The sequence below is a fragment of the Colobus angolensis genome, unplaced genomic scaffold (genome assembly GCF_000951035.1).
Source record: "Colobus angolensis palliatus isolate OR3802 unplaced genomic scaffold, Cang.pa_1.0 Scaffold65, whole genome shotgun sequence".
NCBI classification, from domain to species: Eukaryota; Metazoa; Chordata; class Mammalia; order Primates; family Cercopithecidae; genus Colobus; species Colobus angolensis.
In genome coordinates, this window is record NW_012120154.1 from 3,905,021 (window position 1) to 3,905,317 (window position 297).

The window sequence follows — 297 nt, forward strand, 5'->3', positions numbered from 1 at the left end:
AGCCGGGACAAAGAAGGGACAAGGTTTCCATCAACTCACCCACCTGGAAGGAGTGTGAAGACATGGCCCCTTGTTGGGTTCTATCTGGCGCCCACAGGGTCTTCTCTAGAGGGGCTACTTTTGTGCGAGTCAAGATGTAACTGCTTTATTTTTTAATTTTTTTTGAGACAGGGTCACACTCTGTCGCCCAGGCTGTAGTGCAGTGGCGTGATCTCAGCTCACTGCAGCCCCCACCTCCAGAGTTCAAGCGATTCTCCAACCTCAGCCTCCCAAGTAGCTAGGATTACACACATGTGC